Below are 25,279 nucleotides of genomic sequence, written 5' to 3'. Positions count from 1 at the left end.
CTCCATGTCTTTCTGCCTAACCCCTTTCCCTTCCCTTCTTTCTTTGTCACTATGGATAGAGCACCACCATCCTCTCTGTAATCCAGGCCAGCAATGTGGGGGTCAGCTTCAGTTCCTCCCTGTCTCTTGCCCCATCCATCCAGGGTGTGTCCAAATCCTGACACTCCTTTCTCCAGAGCATCTCTAAGATGAGGCTTTCTCTCTGTGCAAACAACCCAAATGCTTGTCCAGGACCTCAGCATCTCCTGCCTTGATTATTGTAACCTCTGCTCCTGCCTTCCTGACACTCACATTTTCCCCACGTTAGTCCATTGAAAATGCAGCGGCTAAGCTCATCTTCCTTGCTTGCCACTCTGACCTTTGTGCCACCTTTATTAATCCCTCCGCTGGCTCTCCCTTGCATCAGGTTTGAGCTTCTTCTCCTTACCTTCAAGGTCCTTCTCAACTTTGCCCCTCCCTCATTCCCTGATAGTCTCTTACTGCATATCCCTACCCCCTCCGATCTGCTAACTATGCCAGCTTTGACCATCTATTTTTCTGCCTCCTCCACAGCTGGCTTTGTGCTTTCTACCACATCAGATGCCTGCCATGAGGTGTTAGACCACTACCTTCTCCTTCTTCCAGTTCACCTGCAGACCCACCTCTGCTGCGATGCCTACAATACACAGGCCACCTTGCTGATCAGAATGGCAGTTGGGAATAGCGGACGTGTATCTGTTAAAAATGGTATGTGTTTTTCTTCCTTCCCCTCATATATCCCTCCTCTTTCTGAGTGTAGGCTCTTCATGGCTCAGTATATCTGTGGATAGTGCCTAGCACAATGTGGGTGCTACCACATATAAATGAACACCAACTGTGAATCTTAGATTAGTCTTGGTGGCTCCACCTTTCTTTTTACTGTAAAGCACAGACTCAACTGCTTTTTGGTAGGCGCTGTGGCAGGAGTGCGTCTTTAGGAATGATCCGAATGAGGTGAGAGAGGAGGCTCGACAGATATTTTTGGAAGAGGATTCCTGCAAGGAAAAGGCTGAAGGAAAGCACAAAGCCAGCTCTAATATACCCATAGCCTGCACTGCTAAGCGCTTTAAGGGATGTCAGGGCTAGGATAGTCAATCCACTACTTTATTGGCAGCTGACATGAAGATAATCTGATCAATGTAGCTCCAGCCAGCGAGTGAACAGGCTGCTGCTTTCTGAACGTGCTGCAAGGAGCGATGGAGAAGCCCTGCTGAGAGGGAATGACAATAATTGAACCTCATGGCCAGGTGGGCGCGTGTTGATCTTGCAAGGTGATGACAAGATGTTGTAAATCAGGGCAAAGCCTGTGCAAACTGCACAACTGGGAAAACATAAAACACTCATGGTGCCTGGGGCTGACAGTGTCCTTGCAAACACCCAAAAAGCATGTCCAAAGCCTTGTGTGATAAACGGTGCATTTCCCAGCTCCTGTCAATAATCAGGAGCCTGTGAAGCAGTTTGCACCCTCATATGCCTGCACCAGTGGGAGCAAACAGCATCTGTAGCTTTCTTTTGGAAAAATCCACAACATGGCAAATGATAAGGGAATCCTAGAGATTAGACCTGGAAAAGTCCTGTCCGATCACTTCCTAGACTGTCCTCTGTGGCCAGTAGCAAGTCTCAAGGGTTGAGTCATTTTCCTCAGGGAAGCCCTGACCACATACTGGGGCACACTAAGTTCTGCAATCCTCACTGGCATCAGCAGGAACAGAGCAGAGGATCTTCGGCCCCAAAGACAGTCATTCCCCTGTTGCTGGAGCTAAAAGTGAATCCTCAGTAGCTTCGGTAGTAGTAGGGCTTATACCTTCCATGGGTCACAGTCAACAGAAGGCTATATGACTTCAGGCACTTGAGCAGGTTTAACATCCTGTCCCGTAAGGGTCCGTAGTGACCCAGGCAGACTAGCCAGTACATTACACACACTCTTTGCATAAGAATGAGCTCTCCCCTGACATGTAGTGATGCACTGAGGGACAAGACTTCAAGAGCAAATGTATTTGCACAGTTATGCCTACTCTGCCTTGGAGCAGAGCATGGTGGAGTTGCTTTGCCAAAATGACCAATTTGGGCTGGTTTTGGGTTATAAATCACTCTAGTATTTGAATGCAGGGGTAATGAAGTGTTGTTATCCTTATTTTATGAGCAAAGGTCAGCAGAACTATGCTTAGCATGCCCTGTTTGATGGGGTTACCCTAAACTGAACCTCACTTGCTAAGCAGGGGGAGTGGTGCCAAATCCCAATTGAGATGACAGTGGCTGGGTCAACTGTTTTTAGCTGGCGAGGCGGGGGGAGATGCTGTTGAAAGAGTTCTAGAGACCATTTGACCAGCTCCTTTCCAGTGTTTAAACGTTGAGCTAATTAGATTCAATTGAGAATCTTTGTTTCTAGGTAGTGGTTCCTGCTGCTGTTCTCACTGCTGAGCAGGTCTAGAGGCTCAGTCTTAGACCTTGTGGGGGGATAATGTTTCAGCAAAAGAAAATACAGAAACTGCACTGGCAGTGAGGTTCTCCACCACCTGCTGATATCACTGAGAGCTGAAATCACTCAGAGCTGGGTTAAGTGGTAGAACTTCAGAACGTGATGTTCAGTGAGTGGTGGTGGCCAGCAGTGGCAGAGAATGACAGCCAGAGGCATTCCTTGGGTACAGCGAATCGGGGCGACTGCCCCAGGCCCCGTGCTTTGGGGGCCCCCACGCTTTGATAAAATCATGAAGAGGTAAGGCGAGTGGGGTGAGGAGGCAAATGGGGAGATGAGCGGCAGCGGGCAGGGGGGTGAGGAGGAGCCCCCTAAACCTCCCCCTCTCCCTCCCCCTCCCTCTCCCTCTCAGCGCCTATTGCGGATCAGATGTTTTGAGGTGTCAGGGGGTGCTGGTGGGGAAGGGAGAGGAGCAAGGGCGCAGCGCTCTTGAGGGAAGGGGGTGGAACTGGGCGGGGAAGAGGTGGGGGCAGGAAGAGGCAAGGCGGGGTGGAGGTGGGGCATTGGGGGAAGGGGTGGAGTTGGGGGTGGGGTCTGGGCGGAGCTGGGGGGAGCGCCTCCCAGCACATTAGAAACTCAGCGCCTATGTCCCGGGCCCTGCACCTCCCTAGGGATGGCCCTGATGGCAGATGTCAGCAGAGAGACGGGGCAGCTGTGAGCCAGCTGCAGTGGTATCAGCAGTAGAGGCATGGATCAACAACCCGTCGCCCCGCCCCCTGGGGTGGGAGATGAACTGCTGCGAACGCACCGCTGAACGCTAGGTCTTCACTAACCAAGGACAGCCAACCGTGAGCAGGGTGCAGCAAAGGGAGTGGGGTGTGGTGTGTTGAGGGACATTCGTTTGTCAGACTTTCACACCACAAGGTGAGAAACAGGCAAAGGACACTGCCCCACGCCCTGTGGGATGGGTGTTTGCCTGTGCTCACATGCTTTTGAATCACAGTTGTGGTGTTCTCCCAAATTAACGTTGGGTCCCCTTTTTAGCTTGTTAATAAAAGTTCTCTTTTGTTAAACACAGATTCAGTGCTTGCGAGTGAGGAAGTATTGCCTCTTAAAGATGCCCAGAGGTGGTGTTAAATTTTCCCAGATTACTGGGTGGGGCGGGGCCCGAGATGGTTCTATTTTGTATTGTAAAGAGGAACCCCTAGATATTGAACCCAGCCCTTGTTGCTGCCAACTCCACTTGCCAGAAGGGTTACATTTGTTTAGACAAAACTCATCCCTGAGCATACAGGAGTCACAGTTTAGACCAGCCATTGGGCACCAATTGTGGCACAGTTGTCCTTTATCCTGCACGCCAGAGCTGCACCTCCCCAATGGAGGCTCCTTGACTGGGATTTCTTTGACTTATTTTATAGCAAGCAGTGGCACTTTCTGCCTCCCTGTCTGCGGATGAATTTATCTGAGCAGCTACACTTGGGCAGCCTATAAACAACCCATGGACTGGCTTTGAGGGGAGGGGGACTCCTGTAATAAGATCCTCCAGGGTGAAGGAGTGGGTGACTTAATAAATAGGTCTGTTTCCTCTCTAGCCACTGTGATTCTGTGAACGCATTTCAGTAATGGGGCAGTGAGCAATTCTGCTTTACATTCTGGTACATTCCCAATAATTAAAGCCTGTTTATTCCTTATCTGAACTGATAATGAAAGCGGACGTGACATTAGGCTGAATACTTGATCCTGGACCTCCTAGTATATTGCTTTGTCATCACTTTCCTTTTGAGGCTAAATTTTGTTGTCCCTTTAGGAAAGCACTCCACCATGAGGAAAACAAATACATTTCCCATGTGTGTGCACAGACCTGGAATACTGGGTTCACCTGGAATACTGGGTTCAACTTTGGTCACCCTCTCTCAAAAAGGATACGGCAGAAATAAAAGGGGTTCAGATTAGAACAGAGGTACCCAAACAGTGGGATGCACCTCCTAGGGGAGGGCATGGAGGAATGTTCGGGGAGGCATGGCTGAGACCCAGGCCAGCTCCCATGGGGGAGCGGGTAGGGAGCGCCATCCAGCTTCACTCCCAGCCTCGGCCCTGGCTTCTGGCCCTGTGCCCAGGGTTCCACTCTCAGCCTCAACCGCATCCCCAGCTGTGGCCCCAGCCTCAGCCCCTGCTGGGAAGCAGGGGCTGAATTGTGACTGGCTAAGCACTGCCTCTTACTCTGGGCAGATTGCAAGAGATCCGTCTCTCCCTAGATGCTTAAAATAAACTGAGGGCAGGTGTCATAAACATACAGCTAAGGGTAGCATAAAATCCCTCCTTTATCTGTAAAGGGTTAATCAGTTCCATTAACGTAGTTGGCACCTGACCAGAAGGACCAATGGGGAAAGAAGATACTTTCAACTCTGGTGGGGGGAGGTTTGTGTGGTTTTTTGTGTGCGTGTGTTCTCTCTGGAGACAGAGAGAGAGAGACCAAGTAAATAATCCAGCTCCTACTGAATGATACATCTAAACTTACAGAAATAATAAGTAATAGCAAGGAAATGCGTTAGAGTATCTTTTGTTTTAGCTTGTGAATTTTCCCTATGCTAAGAGGAAGGTTCATTCCTGTTTTTTTGTAACTTTGAAGTTTTTTGCCTAGAGGGGAATCCTCTGTGTTTTAAATCTTATTACCCTGTAAAATTATCTTCCATCCTGATTTTACAGAGGTGTTTCTTTTACTTTTTCTTTATAATAAAAGTTCTGTTTTTAAGAATCTGATTGGGGTTTTTAGTGTCCTAAAAACCCAAGGGTCTGGTCTGTGCTCACCTTGTTTACTCTCAAGCCTCCCCAGGAAAGGGGGTAAAGGGCTTGGGGGGATATTTTGGGGAAACAGGAACTCCAAGTGGTCCTTTTCCTTAATTTTTGTCTAACTCACTTGGTGGTGGCAGTGATACCGTTCCAAGGACAAGGAAGAATTTGTGCCGTGGGGAAGTTTTTAACCTAAACTGGTAGAGATAAGCTTAGGGGGTCTTTCATGCGGGTCCCCACATCTGCACCCCAGAGTTCAGAGTGGGGAGGGAAACTTGACAGCAGGTTAGGTGGTTTCAGGAGAAAAGTGATGCTGTTTGTAATGATGGATTTGATGCCTTGGTTGGCATTAGAAATGCATTCATGGGTTAAGGAGTTCTAGATGGGATTATAAAGCATTTTTTACTTTTTTTGAAAAGTACTTTCCCGTTTGCATTTTCTCAGATGGCTCTAAAATAACCTCTTTGGTTGATTGATTCTGGCAAAGTCCATCCAAACTATTACCTTTTGCCCTGCACACTCGAATTTTGGAGAACTGAAATACTTCCCTGTTTGCAAATGATTTTTATTCTGAGGTTGAGCCAGCTATTGATACAGCTACAATCCATAGCCACAAGAATGGGCTGAAAGTTCAAACAGCTGAATAGACTTCATGCACTGCTTGCTGTTGCAGCTGAATATCTAAAGGAAAACAAACTCATTGGCTGACTCTCCTTAGAATAATCCCCCAACAATAGCCTCTGATTAGAAAAGAATTTCTGAGTTGGTCTGAAGGAAGCGTGGTACCACGGGGTCGCAGATGATATTATTGGCATCTGTCTAGCACTATTGTTATCCTGGGGGTTATAGAGAAACCTGAATCCATGTTGTGTCCTTATATGACCCTGGTTCCTTAGTGCGTCCTGTAGTGATTATATTTTTATCAGTTTGTCCCCAGGGGATCTTGCCTCCAGTCTTGTAAGAATCCTTCTGTTAATCCAACCCTCTCAAGGTATGTCAGCGGTTGAAGTGAGCAACAAGATTTCCGCTATGGATTTCACGGAGCACATCAGTGCTATTGGCAACAGTACTTGGTCCTTAGCCGGGAGAGGTGCTGTTCTCAATGTGCTACACTTACTGTAGAGATGGCACTTCCATTATAAGCCTCTATTTCCAGTGGCTTATCTCTTTTGGAAAGATTACCCTTCGGGCTGCATTTTTCTCCTGCTTGTTCTCAGCCCAAAAGTGGTGTCTTGTGAAGTTGGATTAAAAATTGGCTTGGGTGGCTTTTGAGTTATTCAAAGAAGAGGAAAGTGTCTTCAGCACCACAGACATTTTCCAGATGCTGCTTTTCCTCCCTGTCCTTGATACAGTAACTCCAGTGAGTTCCTTGCCAGCTCCATTTTCCTCACTGACGCTAAGTGCCTTAGTCCTGTTTGAAGCAATGTGGTTTATAAATAACAGAATAATCTGACAGTAGCACCTGGAGCACGCTCACCATGTTACTGGCCTTTGCAAGGCACGAACCCCAGAGAATGCAGTGCTCTGAGCCTGTGAGAGCTGGGTGGGCTTGCTGAGTCTCCTGCCCCATGCTTGCGGGCGCTCAGTAGTGCTACGAGCATAGTCAGCACTGCTTCGCTCTCCACAGGATCTTCCCCCGCATGGCTCAGGGCCAGAGCCCCTCATGGGGGACTTAATGAAGAGCAGGACTGAGCCCTTAGTGTTGTTCCTTAAGTTCACAATGGCCTTGACAAGCCCTCGTGGAGCACTGCCTGGGGAGAGACTGCAGCCTTCTCTGTGCCCGTGACTGACACCTTGTGCCCTGACTGGTACCTTGTTTGTGGCTCCCTTTCCTGAGGGTGCCAAACAGCAACTCACTAAAGAAGGCTCTAAGCCCAGTTGTCTTTGTTTGCAGTGAAGGAATGTACTAGTACCAGTGGTACAGAAATGGGGGGAAATGCTCAAGGACAGGTGAAATCACTCATCCCTTAGCCTACAGGAGTCCTCTGGACAGCACTGTTAGGCTGCCACAGATTTTAGCTACTATTAACCTCCTATGAGGGGAAATAGTCATTTGTCCCTCAGCCTGAAACTGCATATCTGGCCCCCTGACATATCAGCGTGTCCCAGTTATGTGTGCCAGAGAGTGGCTGAACCTCCTTCCACCCTTTTCCCTGGAATTCCCCTCCCCCCCCAAGCCTTTTCCCACAGTGGTTGTTGCCCAACTGTTATTCTCATGCCACTGCTTTTCATCCCTCTTCTATCTAATCTGAGTGCTGAGTCCTTGGAGGGGGTTACTGGTCAGAGCATGTGGCTTCTGGAGCGCTGAGCTCTCTGCATTCCAGCCCCCTAACTGACAGAAAGCAACAGCAGAAAAAGCTGACTGAACTCAGTGGCCCTGATTTTGTCGCTCACACAGTAATTGCTGTGGCTCACATCCAGGCTAATGTTGTACTGTACTTAGAATCACAGGGCTAGAAGGGTCCACAAGGGTTACCTAATCCAACGCCCTGCCAAGATGCAGGATTTGTTGTGTCTAAACCATCCAAGACAGGCTCCTTTTGAAAACCTAAAGGAATGAAGGAAAGTAGGAGACTAAACAAAATCCTACATACATCTTTACCCATGTTCTAGACGGTGCGGTTGATCTAAGCAAAGGATACAGATCTGGGTTGTTTAATCCTTGACTGAATCCTGGCACAGAGAGATGGTAGCCAGGCCTTGGGGTGGGGAAGAGTTAGGGAAGAGCTTGGTGAATGGTTTGAGAGGTGCAAGCTATGGGCTGCAGGGACTCAGTCTGTAACAGAGAAAATCAACGCTATCCCAGCGGGAAGCTACAAATCTACTCTTCTCCTCTCTCCCTGACTTTTTCCTCCTTTTATCCTGCCTTGTCCTCTCTTTTGCCTTCTGTTTTCTTTCTCTCTTCCCTTCCTCCCTTTCTGTCTATTTCTTCTGCTCTCCCAACCTCCTCCACAGGGAGAGAGCTCAGGATAACTTTGATTCACAGGATATCCACCAGGCTGAGCACAGTGGAACAGGTGTGGGGAAACCATGAAGGCCTGATGGGTCACAGGCCGCCAGAGTGAACATGAGACAGAGGCCATAGGCTTGAGGGTTGGGGAAGTTGGACTCTGGACATAGGCTTATTGTGATGGAACTGAGAGTATCTGAAGACTTGTAGGGGGAACTGTAAGTGGTTTACAATTTACCAAGTGTTGTGGTGGATTGTCCATCACTGACCATTTTTAAATCAAGATTGGATCTTTTTGAAAAGGTATGCTCTAGGAATCATTTTGGGGAAGTTCTCTGGACTTGTTACATAGGAAGTCAGACTATATGGTTACAATGGTCCCTTCTGGTCTTGGACTCTGTGGTGTTGGAGGGATTGTGGGTTCATTGGAAAGGAATCCAAGATCTTTCCATAGAGGATCAGGGATGGGGACTGCGATCTTGTCAGAAGAGATCGAGAATGGGATTGCAGAGTCCGGAAAACGGGTGTGGTTTGACACTTGTGGGTTGGGTGCTGGAAGAATGGCCTATCTATGGGTGTCTGGCCTCAGTTTATAGTTTTTGTCCCTCTAAAAGGACAAGTATGCTCTGGGGAAGGCAGCCTCAGAGCCCATGTCATTTGAATTCACTGTCTGATCATCTGTGGATTTGTGTGGCTCTTTTCTGCATTCCCTCCTGTCTGCCGATGATGATTATTGGTTGAGTGCTGCTGTGTGTTTGGTGCTGAACAGAACAGAGTTGAGATAGGTCTTGCCCCCAGGGACTTTGTCAAGCCAAGCCAAGATACCGACTTCCATGTATTCACAGGATGCCAGAATTCTGTGCTGAATGGCAAACAATGAGCAGCACTTGTGCCATGAATCGTCCTCCAATGCTAATTGCTGTTACTTCAAACCCAAATACTGCCGGGATCGCTTGCCTCCCTGAGATGACTCATGTGGCTCAGATGTGACAGTTCAGCCTTTTCCTAGTTATTCAAGAGAATAATAATGCTTAAAATGTGTGGTGGGGGATGGGTTCCTATTCATGCTTGCTGAGCTGAATTTGTCTAAACTTTCCCCAAAACATTTCCCTGGGGTCTGACACCAGGCGTGAAATGTTTCCAGTTTTGAAAGTTAGAAGTCACGGGCTACGGGGGTTTGTGATGAGAACGTGGTCTGAGTTTTACCTGTGGCAATGCTGGATGTCAAATCGAGGCTGAGAACTGGGCAGACACGGGACATGTGGGATGACTGTCTTGGGCATTTGCTCTCCTCCAGGGAATGATACTTTCAAAGCCAGAAGAAGAATGCACACCCTTCCTACCTAAAACACAAAGGGCTTTGTACAGAGGCCTGAAGGTGAAACATGCACCCCTTGTCAAGATGGGGACTTTGTGGGGCAGAATGCGGGCTCTGGGAGCACCCATGTAGCCCCCGTTGCTGTCAGCTGTGAAGTGATCAAGCTGAAGTGGGTAAGATCCCTGTGGAGCTCATGTAGCTGCCACTTGATAGCTTATTCCTCATCCTGCTGCTTGTCTTTCATCTCAGGCTTCACCAGTGTTGTAAAGCTTCATTTCCAGAGACTTGCCTCCTGCCAATAGCTGAGTTAGGAGCTCCCCAGGGCTCTGTCTCTCAGACTCTAAAGAAGATTTACTCAGCTATTAGACAGCGGGGGACCTGCTTTCAGGTAGGTGAAGGCAGATGCAGGTTGTCCCAGTCTCAGGTGGGATCAGACAAATTTGTGCACACAAGGAGCTGGACGGAGAGCACATGCACAGGGGAGGGGAGTGCCTTTATCAGTGTGGAGAACTATCCCACTCAATAATGCAGGTTAGGCCATGGTGTCCTGGGGCACCTCATGGCCAGGAAAATACCAACAAACTGGAGGGAATGCAGAAAAGAGCTGCACAAATTATTAAGGAATAGAGATACTGCAGAACAGATTACTTGAGGAATTGAAAGGATGCAGGTCATGAGTTCAAAGCCAGCTCAGGTAGACAGAAGCTTCCTCTTAGTCATCTTCTCTCCAAACACAGTAGTTTTTATGTTGTTAATTTCTTCATACTTTCCAGACCTCTAGGGGCCAGTCAGCACAAATTGAAGACTGCAGGGGTGCTGGATCAGGGCCCTCCATCACTTTCATTGCCCTTCTTGGGGCATCAGAAGTGAACAGGTTATTTCAGGTGAGGGCATACCATTGGTTTATAGTCCCAGACAAAAATGACATTAAAATGGAGTGAAGGGGGAGAGTATCTATCTGTAATTTAGGCTCAAATATGTTAAAGGACTGTTGTAATTATCCCAACCCCAGAAGTGTTAAACCCGGGAAATTCACAGTTAAGGTTAAACTTAAAAGAAATCCAAACATGTTAAGGTACAGAAATGCACAATGAGGACATCCAACCAATCTTGACTCTCCCTGCTATAGGCTCTTCCAGCTTCTCATATAGTTAAAGCTCACTGCAATCCTCTGCATGGGTACATGGAAATAATTTTTTTTATTTAATGGTCATTTTTTCCCTAGTTATTCTTCATCATTTAAGTTTCTCCTTCAGCAGAAATTTCCACTCTGCCCTGCAGAGATGTCCTGGAAATGCCACATGATTATGATTAAGGCATGTCAGTGTTTGTGGAGCCAGATTAGAACAAACTGATTATTTTTTTAAAATCATATTTGGGTTTAGTTTTGTTTTCCTGGTTTCCCCCCCTTCATGGAGTTACTACACTTCTGTTTTTTTCCTAATTATATATATATATATATATATATATATATATATATATATATATATATATATATATATATATTTACATAAACACTAAATAAGAAACCCAAAGAGAATGTTGCCATGTAATATTTCTAACCATTTGAAGATATGAAGTACCAACCATGCACCATTTAAAAAATGTTAACTTTATGGCCAGATTCACTTGTGCGTTCTGGCTCCTTTACCCCACTTTGGAACAGCAGAAAGCAGCCAGAGAATGCAGGCCAGCTAGAATGGGTTTACTGCTGCTTCTGCTAGAGCAATGCAAAACAGCCAGCATGTACACTGCGGGTTTCCCCTTCCCTCTTGTCGTCCAAATTCCCCTAGTCTGTTGCACTCCCTACGTTCACACGCCCACTCTGACATTCCCACTACTCCTGGCACTTCCCTACACTTTCCTGTGCGCATATCTATGTGCACATATCCCTGAGTGTGCACATGCGCACACACGCACACCATTTTCCTCTTCCCTTCTGTACGTCCCCTATATTCCCCTTGTCAAGGATCCACAGGATTTGTCCTATCCCCAGCTTTTAAACAGTCCCTTGGAGGAACCCCTTCAGTGTGCCAGGCTCCTAAGTGGTCCCACTCTCCTTAAGGGTAGGCTATGAGACCTCAACATCTCCAAGACTGAGCCTCTGGGCTCCAGCACTCATGTTTCACACCATGAGTTCTGTTCAGCGAGTTGAATTGAGACGGACTCCTGTTCAGAGACTTGCACCTCAGCAAGTATTTGCAATGACACCAGGCAGCCTTTTTAAAACCAAGTAAGGTATGTTAGTGAACCGGAATACAGCATCTGGAAGTCGTTGGTTAGCATAGAGAAGCAAAGGTGAAGACAGTTCAGACTGGCCAGTCTCCTGGCTCTACCCAGACAAGCTGCCATAGAATCAATTTTGGCTCTGTCTCTCTCTCTTAGTCCCAGGTGTGTGCTCTTGTGTCTCTCCCAAAGACCAGCTCTTCTCCCAGCACCTTTCACCTCTTGGTCCATTGTCTTCCTCCAGCAGACTTATGCCGAGTTCATATGTGTCGCCTGCCGGAGTTTTCCGTGAGTCAGTTGTTCAGTCTTTGGGATTCTCTCTGTCTTTCTGGATCCTCCATTGAGATGGGTAGGTTTCAGCCAATCCCCTCCTGTCTAGATGTGGTGCTATAGGTGGCCTTTGAAAGATATTTAAGATTGATGGTCTTTGTGTGCTGTTGTTGTTTTTCATAATTGAATATTTATCTCCCACAAAGACTTGCTCCTTTTTATCTCCCATTGTTCTTGATGGGACTGAAGCCACAGCAGCCCTCAGGAAGACAGTGGCCCCCTATGCTGTGTGGTAGCAGAGGCACTTTGTCTCATTGACAATGAGAGAGAGCCTTCTCAAAATGGCAGCTGTGGCTTCAGTCCCATAGAACAATGGGAGATAGGGGTGTGTTTTGAAAGGAGGCAGTTCTTTGTGGAATTCTCTGTAGGAAAATATTGAATCCTTCAGCCTCTGCAGGAGGAGACATTTTTCATTATGAAGAATAATTGGGTGAAATGACCATTAATCCCCAAAGAGAAATATTCAGATGTAGCATATATACAAGATTTTAGTGAGTTTTAACTACAGTTAGTTTGAGCAGGCTATGTTGTTGAGAGTATTGGGGGCAAAATAAATTCTGACACTGGGTACTACATGTCAACTCAACCCTCCTACCTACAGAATCATTGCTGATGCCTCCATAAGAATGGCAATGTAATATTTTTGCTGCTATTCTCTATCCCTTTCTCAGTACAACCTACCACCATGTTTGCTCTTTTGGCCATTCCTGTGCATTAAACAGATTGGTTTCACTATATTGTCCACAATGACATCCAGGTCTTTTTTCCCCTGAATGGTTACAGTTAATCTAGAATTCACTGGAGTACACAAATAGTTCAGATTATTCCTCCCAGTGTGCATCACCTTGCAATTGTCCATACTGAATTCCATCTCCCATCATACTGCTCAAATAACTGTAATTAGTTCCTCTGATGTTCCCTACAGTCTTCTCTGCACTTGACTAACCCAGTGATTTTTTTTTTAATCCGCTTCAAATATTGACTTCAACATTCCTCCACCCACTCCCCAATCTATAATAAATAGATACATAAAATCTGGCCACTTATTTTGATGCCTAAGTAGATGCTGAGCTCTTTAGCAAATCAGGCGCTTTCTGATGTGGTCTGGGCTCAGCTTAATACAGCTGCCTGAGTCTGGACTTTTAGAGATGTTTGTGCTTTTCCCAAAAGCATTTACATCCTCTTGAGTCTGATGTCATTCCTCTTCCTTTTATCTTTTTTCTTTCCTAGCCTAATCAGCTGCCTTGAGGACGTCCTGCAGCAGAATCCTCATCTGAAAAACCTTCCAGTTATTTTGGACCCTTGTTTGGTGGGGTTTTTGTGTGTGTTTTTTTACTGGCACTAAACCCTTGATCTGAAATAACCACTTGTTACGGTTTGCTGAGAGTTCAGGTTTCTCATTTAACGAGATCAGGTTTTTGGCTGCCAGTAATGAAATGTTAACAGATTTGTCCTGGCATAGTTATTTGTTGCTTTATCTGTTAGATGAAGAATGCAAAGCACAGGACGTAGTGGCAATGGTGCTTCTAACATCTGACGTACCATTTACCATCTCCTTTCAATGCATAGTAACCCCAGAACAAAAGCATGACTTTTTATTCATGTAGTTTGTCCATAGTAAGTTTGTTTTTAAACAGAGGCATTGTTTGAGTGGTCTAATGGCTACACTGTGATATGTCCACTGGTATATAACAGTGGTTTTCAAACTTCTTTTTTTTTTTTTTCTGGCAACCCAGTTTAAGAAAATTGATGCCCACGACCCAGTGGAGCTGGGGATGAGGGGTTTGGGGGAAGGAGGCTCAGCGCTGGGGCAGATGGTTGGGGTGCCAGGGTGAAGGCTGCAGGGGGGGCCGGAGCGGGTTAGGGTGCAGGAGTGGGCTTGGTTTGGTGGGGGGCTCAGAGCTGGGGCAGGGGGTTGGGGTGTGGAAGGGGGTCAGGGCTCTGGGGTGGGGTTGGGGATGAGGGGTTTGCGGTGCAGGAGGGGACTCTGGGTTTGAGGGAGCTCAGGGCTGGGGCAGGGGGTTGGGGTGCGAGAGGGGATCAGGGCTCTGGGCTGGGAGTGAAGGCTCTGGGGTGGGACCTGGATGCCTGGTTTGGGGTGCAGAAGGGGCTCCGGGTTTGGGGGGGCTCAGGACTGGGTCAGGGAGTAGGGGTGCAAGGTAGAGGGGTGCAGGGTTGGGGGGGTGGGCTTACCTCAGGTGGCTCCTGGTCAGCAGCGCAGCAGGGGTGTTAAGGCCGGCTTCCTGCCTGTCCTGGCACCGCAGACCGTGCGGCACCTTGGGAGCAGCCAGCAGCAGGTCCAGCTCCTAGGCCCAGAGGCAGGCCAATGGGAGTGCCGGTGCTTGGGGCAGGGCAGTGCTCAGAGCCCCGTGGTGCCCCACCCCCACCTTGGAGCCAGACCTGCTGCTGGCCACTTCCAGGGGGCGCAGCACAGTGTCAGAACACATAGGGACTAGCCTGCCTTAGCCGGGCAGCCCCGCTAATGGGACTTTTAACGGCCCGGTCGGCGGTGCTGACCAGAGCTGCTGCAACCCAGTGCCTTACATTCTGTGACCCAGTACTGGGTTGTGACCCACAGTTTGAAAACTACTGGTATATAATATAATGAGATCTCATTTCCTCTAACTGCATGCGTCCTTGCCAGAGGTCTCCTTGCCACTCAAGCTGAGATCGGGGACCACTTATTCCCTTTTTTTTTTTTTTTTTTTTTGCTAATGGGCCCATTTCATTCATCCCATTAGACGTATAAATATCCACAGTGAGGCTCAGCAGAGCAAGAGACTTTGCACATTATTGCTTCAATCCTTTCTGAATTCCTCTTTTGTTCCTTGCATGAAAAATGTTTCTGTATTGTATGTGGTTCCTTCCCTCCTCCCCCTTCCCCCCCCCCGACTTTTATTAGGTCATCCAGTCCTTTTGCATGTAGCCACCTGAGTGACTGGACCACAGGTTTCCATGTGCTTTTCCCCTTTTCTCTTAAAGCTGCACGCTGGCCTGCATTCAAAAAAGTTATCAGATCATCATGGTGCTAAGCTGTTTTTACACACCCTCTCACACACACAACTCCAGCAAAGAGACATCCTGGGTCAGAGTCTTTGATTCAGGATGTTAATGTCATCTTATCGTCATCAAAGCAGGGGACACAGAGCTGCAGCTCTGCTGCTAAGTAGTACCTGTAGAAGTTTGGGAGGGCTAATCCCCCACCCTGTCTGGGTAATTACAGTGCCTGCATTTTAATCCGGTGATTGCGTGTGGCCCATATGAAGGGCAGAGCGGCTCCATTGAATTGACAAAAGCAGCTTGTGGGGATTTTGATGGGGCTGCTGTGGCAGAGACTATTATACTTTGGTAATATTGCTGTTTTGATTACCCATCCATCTAGTCCTTTCCGCATGCGTTTCAGCAGCTTATCATAATGTAAATTCAAACTGGTTTGACAGGAATTAGCAAGCTGTATATCAAGGTATTTCATCTGGCTGGCGACCTTTTCTTTGGGGCTCTCCAGTGATTTCGGCAGTGGGGTTTTGCTGAGACGTACAGTAAGAGCTCACTTTTATGGTAATTTACTGTCAGACCCCAGAGTCCTTTAAACTTCTGTTTTCTGGAAAAGGTTTGCAAGAGCTCTTCCCAAGACCTTGCCATATAAGCCAACGGGTCGTTCTAGTATAACAAGGCTTTGTCCCTTACAAGCCCTCTCTGTTTCCCTTTAATCAGCACATGTTGCCTGAATCTTGCTGCAAGTGGCTTGATAACCAAGGCAAACAGGAGTGTGGGCACCCTGTCTCCAGCCATGTGCCAGCTGAAACTGTGCCCATAGATTCTAGCTGCTCCTGGTGACGTGTAGTCAGGATCGTGATCTAGGATTTTCACTGAGCTAACGCATTTGGCACCAAACCTCGTTGCTCCTAGGGCTGCAAAAGGAGAGTCCCATCTCCTTCTCCTTGTTTTATTGTTACCCTGCATTTTGGTTCAGCCAACTATAGGTTGGAGGTCTGCCACCAATTCTGAATTTGGATCCAGGTTTGGATTACAAACTTACCCCAAATCCAGGGGTGTCTGTATGCAGGGGTTTGCTTTGAGCCCATCTGAGGTTTGCTCTTAAGAATCCTCTACCGACGCTGCCTGGTGTTGGGTGGGATCTGGCCATGGGGAACCATTCTATTTGGGGGTGTTGCTTTGTTATTAGTAGCAACTCTGGGCTCCGGCGAGATTCCCTAGAAGGTAACCATGTGCTGCGGGAATGAATGTGCATAAGGCTGGCTCACACCCTTTCTATTGGTGATGGAGGAGATGAGCTATCAGGCCTTAAATGAGCTGACAGTCGGTCAGAGTTGGACTCCTGTGTCAGACGCAGAAATCACAGATGGGGAGTTCAGGGGCTGTGTTGCTCTTGTTATCCAGCTCAATCCAATGGCTCACCTCCATGCTATTCCTGTTAAATGATCTCACTGCTGTGGCTAGAAAGAGAGGGTATGTCTGACTGGGAGAATAAGACAAAGATAGAAACTTTTCTGCTCACACTTTGGAGACTTGTTTCTGGGTATGTCTACACTGCAACTAGACACCTGCAGCTGACCTGCACCAGCTGACTCAGGCTTGTGGGGCTTTGGCTAAGGGGCTGTTTAACTGTGGTGTAGACATTTGGGCTCAGGCTGCAGCCAGAGCTCTAGGACCCTGCGAGGTTTGAGGGTCCTAGAGCCTGGACTGCAGCCAGTGGAGCACGGCCCAGCCGTGGGTGTCTAGTTGCAGAGTAGACATACCCAGAAACAAGCCTCCAAAGTGTGAGCAGAAAAGATTCTATCTCTGTCTCATTCTCCCAGTCAGAACTCAGGTGGCACCTGGGAGCTAGGCCATCAGAAATGTCTATACATTTGCAATAACCTGCCAGCCACTCATGGAGTATGTGGGAAGCAGAAATCACGTGGTGGGAGAGGTTAGTCTAGACCCTCCTCTGAGCATTTACAGGAAACACAAATCCTGCTGAGAAGTCAGAGCTTTAGCCTGGGCAGGGCCATGACATTGGGCGTAGAGGCCTACTGGAGATGTGGGATCAGGGCAGTTTGGCTTTGGGGGTGGCATAGAACCACTGTGAGCATGTGGGGATGCAGCATGGCACTAGGATGCTTTGAACACAGGAATTGCCAGACTGGATCAGAGCCAAGGCCCAGTATCCTATCTCTGACGGCAACCAGTACCAGATGCTTCAGAGGAAGGTGTAAGTAGGCACATGTGGGATAAAATCTCTTCTCCCGCACCCTCCCCCCCATGTCCGCTCTCACCCTGATCTCTAACAGCTGGAGATTCGTTGGGGCTTCAGCCAGGTTTAATAGCCTTTCCTAAATGTATGTTAGCACTGCCTGTGATAACTGGATATTCTTGAGCATGTTGGGGTATAGCATCAGGGAGATGGCTTCCGTGGAGGCGGGGGGGAGGTCATGCTATCGAAACCATGTAGGGATGTGGTAGTGGTTTTGGGGGTCCAGGAATGTGGCATGGGAGCGCTGTGAGGATTTGAGGAGAAGTCTTGGGGTAACAGCACTGGAACACTTGGGGCTGTTGGCGGCACAGCCCCATGGGAGGTGAAATGGCAGGGCAGTGACCTAGGGCTGTCAGGGACATGACAACGGAAAGGTGAGAGTGCAGCATGAAAGCTGTTCGGGGATGCTGGAGCATAGTATGGGTGAGGCTTGAGGAGGTTTGAGTGGGTTGTGGTCATAGCAGAGATGCAGTTTGAGAGTATGAGGGAAGCAGTAGAGGGAAGCTGTTTGGGGAAGCAGTTTAGGGGTATTGGGAGAGGCCTGGGGAGCTGTTGGGGTGAGGGGAGAGAAGTTGTGGTGGGCTTGGGGGAGTGGGGAAGGAGTTGGCAGGTTGGGGCACTGTATGAGCTCTTTGGAATGCAGGTTGAGAGTGGATAAGGGTTATGGGAGTAGGTAGGCTATTGAGGCTTGGCTCGGCTCCAATCTCACTTCATGCTGGTGTAGATCAGGATTAACCCAATTGAACTCACACAGGTTTTACCCTGGTGGAAGTCTAGTGAAGGAGATCTGAATCAGGCCCTTTAGTTTTAATTCTATACAAACTCTATGCTTTAAGAAAGAAATCCCACGTAAAGGAGAAGCTCAGCTTTTCCATCCCACAAAAATAAACAGCCAAGCTCTGGCTCCAGGATTCCCAGGTGGACTGAGCCAGCCCTGTCCCACTGGAGCAGAGAGCACACTGGCTGTCCCAGTGAGAGACAGTACCAGAGCTGGGCCTCCTTGACCCTTAGCACCGGCACAGAGCAACCCAGTTTGTCTTTTTCTTGAAATTCTGCTGTGCAGCCCTACCTCTTTTCTTCCCAGGGTGTTTGCGGGAGCAGCAGTGCCAAGGGAAAGGCAGCAAAAAGAAAGAGAATGAAAAAGGCAGCATTTCTGAGTCCTTAGCTGAATTAGCAAGACAAACCTTGTGGGAAGGAGCAGTAATCGGGCAACGTGCAGCTCTCATTCGGGAATGTTTGCAGCTGATCACACCGCAGCTGGAGTGCTAGAGTGAGTGAACGCTGGGCTCTCTTGACACAAATGGGAAGTAGGGTTTTGCTGCAGCTAGAGGGCTGTGCTGATGCACATCTCCAATGCTGTGTCTGGCTATGCTGATGCACATTTCCAGTGCTGTCTCTGGCTGCGCTGAGGCGCGGTCCCCAGTGCTATACCTGGTGCTGTCACTGACCATCTAAGGCTTCCAAGCAAAGCAGCTAAAGGATCCACCCTGAAAGGAGGAGGCTGGAATCATTCCAGATGAAGGGCTGTTCCTAGCCAGCATCATGCCTGGATCAGGTTTACTTCAGCTACCTTCTCTCCAACTTAGTGGCTGAGACACTCTTCATCACTCAGGTAAGGAGCATCCCTGGACTTTTCTTATTCAGGGTACTGTCCTGCTTTGATCAGACAATAGCAGCCAGGCAGGATTAACAGATAGTTGTTTCTGGGAGGGGCAGTGGCTGGTTAGGATTTAGCCAAAGATTTTGACCCCCAGTATTTCACAGATATTGCAGAGCCACTTCAGGTGGGTCTGAAAATCTGAGGTGGCCACAAAGAGAAGGGCTCTGTGGACTTTCCCTTACAACTCAGCCCTCTGCTAAAGTTTGGGGATCAGTAATTAGACAGTGTGGCTAAAGAGAACGAATAGTCAAACTATGCATGATAGATGCTAGTCATGTCGCTCAAGGCATCACTGGAAGATGCTGAGGTGCCTGGAAGATGTATAAAAAGCTAAATAGAATAGAAGAGGCAATTAGTCAGTTTGGTTAATGGTGCCAATAACAATACCTTCTACTTGTGTGCATGTAACCCCCTTTTCAATCCAGGTTTGCAAAATCCTATTCGCTCTGGGGCAGTGTCTGTGGGAAAGGAGCTGTGTGTTTGCAGTTTCAAAGGGCTAGTGTGGAAGGAAAGTGCCTTTGGTATCTGACCAGTACCTGGCTTGTAATTCATTCTCCTAGGCTGCTCCAGGTTTTATAGAAGCCCCTGCTATTCTACACAGCCCCCCTTTACAAAGCTGCTTGCTTAGCTTCCGAAAACTAGATTCCCTCTGAATGAGCGTAGCATCTGCCACCAGAAACTTCTCCCCCAAAGGAACCTGAAGGGAAAGTGATGATGCTATCTAAATAATACAGATAATAAGTGCAGGCAGGTGTGAGGCTGGCTGAGACTCTCACAGGAAAATCCACTTTGTCTCAAGAGGATAATAGATGGCTACTTCCCAACTCAGCAGCAGGAGGCATTAGCCCATCAAAAAGGGTGTTGATATATTTATCTAGCAAAAGTTCCCAGTGTAATGGAAATAGTTGGCAAATTGCAGCATTTGGAAGCTAAATGCTCTTCATTCTGATTCCCTGCCTCTCCGCCAGAGGCAGGGAGTAAACAGGCTACTGGAGAGCAAGTACGTTGCTGCAGCACCCGTTTGGGATCCTCATTCTGTTCAGCACAGGTCCCTGCTTTGGCCGATAGGAGAGCTCTCTGTGGGGCTGTGTGTGTAAGAGTGTCTTCATGTAAGCACTACAGTGGTGCAGCCACACCAATGCAGCGTTTTAAGTGTAGACCTGCGCTTACTTTGCTATTTTTCTAACCCCAAGTGACAGCTTCTTTTATGGCTTTTGCATGGGACTAGCAAACAGAAGATACGGATTCAAGTTCCATCTTTGCCACTGACTTACTATGTGATCTTGGGCAAGTCATGAAAAGGTCTCCATGCATCAGTTTCCCCATCTGTAAAATGGGATAATACTGACTCACCTCATAAGGGGGAGGAAGAGTGTGTGAGGATTTTTATTTATTATGTATTGAGGGAGAGGCAGAGAGACCCTGAGCCAGTACAGTATATGCATAACATTAAGGAAGTGGTCCCCAAACTTTTTCACTTGTGCCCCCACTTACCTGGTCTGTGCCTCCCAGGGAGCTTCAGTGGGGAGCAAGAATCAGGAGCGGAGCCATGGCCAGGAACAGGGCCGCGGTGAGGGCCGGGACCAGAGCTGCAGCTGGGGCTGTGACCAGGAATGGGGCCATTGGCCACAGAGCTGGGGGCAGAGTGGGTTTGGGTGGTGCTCCCTCCTTGCCCCCCAGGGGCTGGGCCAGGGCCTGCCATGCCCCCCAAATGTTCCTCCATGCCCTCTTAGGGGGGTGTACCCCACAGTTTGGGGACCACTGCATTAAGCACATTAGTAGTATCCATTGATTTATATGGGGCTACTTACATGCTGGGGTTATGCACCTGTTTAAGTGCTTTGCTGGATTCAGGCCCAAGCATCCAAAAGATACTAGATGCTTTACAGAAGTCTGAGACCCAGTCTCCCTGTGCCAAAGCACTTCGGGCATCAGGAGGGGGACAAAGGCATTTCTCCCCAGTTGTTCCTTCAGGGAGTTTGCACCCCCTCCCCCCACCCAAGTCTAGGGGGCTGCACCACAAACCCTGCTTACTCCCCAGGATCTTCACAGATCCCAGAGGATGTTGGTACAGGGGAGCTTAGAGAAGTCTGAAGGGGGGGGGTTGTGCCTCTGCAGCAGTTCTTTGGTAGTTTTGGCTCCAACTGAGCTACACTACTAGGGCTTCGCCTGGAACTCCCCTTAAAGGGGAATCCCATCATGGGGTGGGATGTTACCTTGGAGCCCTGAGCTCTGCTGGGCTGGGAGGGGGAGGATGCATTTCCCCACCTCCTTGTATGCACCCCTCAACTGTGGAGTGCCCTCTAGTGACCAGAGGAACAGGATGCTGTCATGGAGACAGCTGGGCCCCTTCTACTTGGGAGGGCAAGAGCCAGGCACGGAGGTTCCATCCAGACACAGCTCAAGGGAGCATGATCAAGCCCTTAATTGACTGACGATCATGAATAAGGCAGCAATTCTTCCACAGAGGTCGCGGAAGTCACAGAATCTGTAACTTCTGCAGCAGCTGGTGCAGCTGACTTCAGGGCCACCCCAGCAGCTGGCCTCAGGACCTGCTGCTTGGGGGCTCCGCAGCCGTCCGCACCGGCCGCTGCTGGAGTGACCTGGGCCAGCTGCTCTGGTGGTCCCTGGGGCCAGCCGCACCGGCTGCTGCTTGGGAGGCCCAGGGCCAGGTGGCTTCAGGGAACATCTGAGCAGCCGTCCTGGGAGCCTCCACTCAGGAGCCAGCTGTACCAGCCACTGCTTGGGTGGCTGGCTCCAGGGACCGTGCAAGCAGCAGTCCTGGGGCGGCCCGGGGGAGCATCCGAGCAGTGGTCCTGGGGGCTGCCATGGGGCTAGCCGCACCGACCACTGCTCAGGTGGCCCTGGGCGGCTGGCTTCAGTGACTGCTGGAAGAACAGCTGATGTGGCTGGCTCTGGGGAGTGCCCGAGCAGCAGCGGTCCCTAGGCAGCTGGAGCAGCAGTCCCACGACACCCGGAGGCCATCTGGAGAGCAGCCCTCGGGAGCAGCGGGGCCTCAGAATTAGAGATTTAGTCAGGGGTCTTTTTGATAAAAGTCACGGACAGATCATGTGCTGTGAATTTTTATTTATTGCCCGTGACCTGTCTGTGGCTTTCACCAAAAATATGCATGACTAAATCATAGCCTTATTCATGAAGCACTAGGTACCTTTAGACTTGTGAGTGCTCAGTAGGATAGATACCCCACTGAAGACAGAGAAGTGTGCTTATGTAGCTCCTCCTTAGTATCATCTGTGAACATCATTAACCTCCCCATTCCAGATCACTAATAAAGATGCTGAATCAGATACTAGCCCTACAGCCCATTTCCACCTTGCTGTTTATCTTCACCCTTGGCAGGTTCTCAGTCCATGTGGCTGCATCAGACCCAAGCCAGGCTGAACTGGTTTTTCAGGTCAGATTATATGGCACAAAGTATAAAATTTCAATGATTGCTTATTTTTAAAGCACCAAAAAGTGTGTAGCACTTCATGAAACATGTACAGGCCCAGCCCCTGCCTCCAAGACCTGCCGATCTAAATCTAGATGGGACATGACAAGGAGGGAAGAGAAACAAACCAACTGGCGGGGTAAATTCTAGCTCCAGTAGACCTAACCATGCTAGCTCAATCAGACCTAGTGTGTGTACATCTCCTTGGGTGGAAATTACCCCCCGCCCATCTCAGAGGCGTTCAGACCTCAAAAGGAGAAGGGAAGGACAAAGACATTGACAACACTGTTCAGCAAGGCACGGTACAGCTTGATGGCTCCCTTAAAAAATCCTTACATACCATCATCTGCCTCCTCACCATCACACCGGCTCTCCCCTGACACACAGCTCCATCGCCGAGTACAATCCCTGCAGCTGCCAGCAAATGCAGGAGGTGAGGGAAAGAGAGGGAGCGCCTTTGGGTGGGATCTTTTTGCCTAGAGTGACCTGTGCCTGGGGCTGGAAATGAACAGGGTAGAGGAAGGGCTTGGGGGAATATTGAATCCCTTTTCCCCTCCCTGGCTGCAGTTGCTCCTGACTTCAGACTGCGTTTGGGAGAATCAGTGCTAAAAGTCTGGGGCGGGGTGTCTATCATCTGGGAATCGTGGCTTTGGTAAGACAGTGCCTCAAGTGTGCCCCCCAGCAACTGAGCTTGGTTTTTAATTTGAATTTACTTCTCTTTTGTTGCTGGGTCCATGACCCCTATGCAGTATTCCCCCCCCCCCCCCCCAACACACACACTTTAAGCACTGGGAGGAATGCTGGGCTTTACACAGTCACTCCAGCACTGTGGTTTCTCTGAACAGAGCTGAGTGCCGGTCCAAGCCCAGACACACTGGAGGAGATTTTCAAAGGGGCATTGGATGCACAACGGCTGTCGATGTTCAAGGAGATCTGATGGGCCTTCTGTGACTTTGAAAATCTCCCCCATCATCTTATCTTTAAACAATTCATTGGCCGTGCATTGGGTTTTTATAGACTGGCTCATGTGGCCTTTCTACTAAGGTTAGATGTTCTCTGGGTAGGGCTTTCTTCTCCCTCCCAGCCATATGGCAAGAGTCTTTGTGACTATAAGTCGTAAGATGCTACATTGTTGAAGTTCTCCTACTTCCCTCTTCCCATGGGCGTTGCAAGGAGAGGAAGAGTAGTTTAAAAGCCTGAAGCAGATGTTATTTCTCCTGTCATTCTTGAAAACATAATAAGTTCCTTCACTCCAGCAGCTCCCTCCAATTTGGAGGCAAACTTTCTTAAAGACAGAGGGCAAATCTCGGTCTGACGAGTCCAGGTGGAAACATCAGACACTAAAAACAAGGCTAAAAAAATCTCAGATTGTAGCTATTAAGCTGGGTAATGAGACAGGCCTCACACTTTGTATCAGACAGGGAATTCTTTACCTGAACTTGAATGGAATAATTCATTTCTTCACTATACCAGCTTATTGCATCTTTGAGAAATACATCTGAGTTTGAAAAACTGAAATAGGAAAGTGCAGCATTCAAAATACAGCTTAGTTTTTTAAAGTGATAGCAGATACTTAGCACTAGAAGTAAAACCTAGCGAGTAAGGGCTTTAAATACATTAGCAGTAGCACCCACGAACCCACATCAGGATCAGGGCCCCATTGCACTGAGTACGGAAGGCAAAGACAGTAATAGTCTCTGCCCTGAAGATCTTACCATCTAATTTGAAACAAGACAGGATCATGAGTATAACAAACACTAGGAAGGCAGAAATACCTGCAATGCCTGACAGCCCCACCTTTATGAAGTTGTGACAGGTTCCCCCCAGGGTGCCACCTGGAACTGAGGTACCATTAAACCCTCTGACCTACCAGCCTGGGCTCTCTTTCACACTGTACTGCTGTGACAAGCTGCAAAGCCCTCCAGCCTGCACTTTCACCAGCATTCACACAGGTAGGGACACACCCAGCTGTAGTTACATGAATTATAGAATCATAGAATAACAGAGTTGGAAGGGACCTCTGGAGGCCATCTAATCCAAACCCCTGCCCAGAGCAGGACCAATCCCAACTAAATCATCCCAGCCAGGGCTTTGTCAAGCCTGACCTTAAAAACTTCTAAGGAAGGGGATTTCCTAGGTAACACATTCCAGTGTTTCACCACCCTCCTAGTGAAAAAGTTTTTCCTAATATCCAACCTAAACCTCCCCCACTGCAACTTGAGACCATTACTCCTTGTCCTGTCATCTGATATCACTGAGAATAGTCTAGATCCATCCTCTTTGGATCTACCTTTCAGGTAGTTAAAAGCAGCTATCAAATCCCCCCTCATTCTTTTCTTCCGTAGACTAAACAATCCCAGTTCCCTCAGCCTCTCCTCATAACTCATGTGTTCCAGTCCCCTAATCATTTTTGTTGCCCTTCGCTGGACTCTCTCCAATTTCTCCACATCCTTCTTGTAGTGTGGGGCCCAAAACTGGACACAGTACTCCAGATGAGGCCTCACCAATGTCAAATAGAGGGGAACGATCACGTCCCTCAATCTGCTTGCCAAGCCTCTACTTATACACCCCAAAATGCCATTGGCCTTCTTGGCAACAAGGGAACACTGTTGACTCATATCCAGCTTCTCGTCCACTGTCACCCCTAGGTCCTTCTCTGCAGAACTGCTAACTAGCCATTCGGTCTCTAGTCTGTAGCGGTGCATTGGATTCTTCCGTCCTAAGTGCAGGACTCTGCACTTGTCCTTGTTGAACCTCATCAGATTTCTTTTGGCCCAATCCTCCAATTTGTCTAGGTCCCTCGGTATCCTATCCCTACCCTCCAGCATATCTACCACTCCTCCCAGTTTAGTGTCATCCGCAA

General features: G+C 48.6%; 1 protein-coding gene across 4 annotated transcripts in view; it reads left to right on the top strand.

Moving 5' to 3' along the window:
* SYNDIG1L (synapse differentiation inducing 1 like) overlaps nucleotides 1–25,279 on the top strand; it is a 100,833-nt gene that overhangs the window by 48,927 nt on the left and 26,627 nt on the right. For 2 of the 4 annotated variants that reach the window (XM_073349165.1, XM_073349164.1), the window contains exon 1: nucleotides 18,718–18,917. The exons of 1 other annotated variant lie outside the window; for it this stretch is intronic. The gene's annotated coding sequence lies outside the window, so the exon portion shown is untranslated. Of the gene's footprint in view, nucleotides 1–552; nucleotides 727–18,717; nucleotides 18,918–25,279 lie in introns of those variants that run through there. One more of the 4 variants, XM_073349162.1, reaches the window with a different exon arrangement.

This window comes from Lepidochelys kempii, chromosome 6 (assembly GCF_965140265.1).
Source record: "Lepidochelys kempii isolate rLepKem1 chromosome 6, rLepKem1.hap2, whole genome shotgun sequence".
Taxonomy (NCBI): Eukaryota; Metazoa; Chordata; order Testudines; family Cheloniidae; genus Lepidochelys; species Lepidochelys kempii.
Note: the sequence above shows the minus strand (reverse complement) of the source record. Positions and strands in the feature narration are given on the sequence as shown.